We start from the raw sequence: 1,439 nt of genomic DNA, 5'->3' as shown, positions 1-1,439 counted from the left end.
GTGTGTGTGTGTGTGTGTGTGTGTTGTTATGTCTCTTTGTGTGTGTGTTTGTGTGTTTCTGTGTGTGTGTCTGTGTGTGTGTGTGTGTGTGTATATTTTGTGTGTGTGTGTGTGTGTGTGTGTTGTGTATGTCTCTGTGTGTGTGTGTGTGTGTGTGTGTGGCGTGTGTGTGTGTTTGTGTGTGTGTGTGTGTGGTGGTGTGTGTTTGTGTGTGTGTGTTTGTGTGTGTGTGTGTGTGGGGTGTGTGTGTGTGTGTGTGTGTGGGTTTGTGTTGTTAGGGTTGTTGGTGGGGGTAGGCGTCCTCTCACCCTCCAGTCCCAAACACTGGCGGTCATGTCGTGTTGGTATCCCACGGGAGACGATGTAGCAGCTGTTGGTGGAGGCACGCCCGCGGAAACTCCGTATTATGACACTGGACCTCGGCCACCTGACTCCCCCCTCCATCCACCTCCCACACACGCACACAGGGCATGTGACCACTCTGAGACACACACACACACACACACACACACACACACACACACACACACACACACACACACACACACACACACACACACACACACACACACACACACACACAGACCCCCCCACACCCCCATTTAGAGAGAAACTGTGGTTTCTAGTCACTGATCTCTGAGGTGATGGACTCTGAGATGGGAAGAACAGCTGATATGAGTTTGTTCATCGACTCAGAGTAGGCTCACCCGTCCTATAAAAAGGCAGCATGAATGGAGCCATGATACTACGAGTCACCATGGTAACAACCAAAACAAACGGATGCGTGGAGATATTCATGCGCCAAACAGCGAAGTTAAAAACAACAACACAGCAGCTGCGAAAAGAGAATTTACGCGTGGGGAGAAAACTGCTGCTAGAGTAAATACATATATTCCAATACAGTGTAGATCACATTTAATGATAAGTATAGCCTAATACTACTGGTGAAATGGTACTGAACCTATAATCTATTTCATTTAGGGGCAACACCGTGAGGCGAAGAAGTCCTATAGCCTACTAATCCCATTCTGAGGCTGCAGCCCCATCATCATCAGAATTATAATCCATAATCTTTCATATTTAAAAGGGTTTACATCATTCTCCTACATTCTCCTACAAAACATTTAAAACACATTTCAGAGTGAGTCACACTCCTCAGTCCTTCCAGAAATATGCAGAGTTTTTTGTGATAGTTGCCAAGATAGTTGCAAGATACTATCTCGAGGCCTCAATGAGGCCTCAAGACACTATCTCGAGGCCTCAAGATACTATCTGGTAGTACCAGATAGTATCTTATCTCGAGGCCTCAAGATAAGATACTATCTCGTGGCCTCAAGATACTATCTCGAGGCCTCAATAAGGCCTCAAGACATTATCTCGTGGCCTCAAGATACTATGTAGTACCAGTATCAGATATCCGAGGCCCTCAAGATAAGATA

This window comes from Perca fluviatilis, chromosome 2 (assembly GCF_010015445.1).
Source record: "Perca fluviatilis chromosome 2, GENO_Pfluv_1.0, whole genome shotgun sequence".
Classification (NCBI taxonomy): Eukaryota; Metazoa; Chordata; class Actinopteri; order Perciformes; family Percidae; genus Perca; species Perca fluviatilis.
This window is presented reverse-complemented; position numbering follows the sequence as displayed.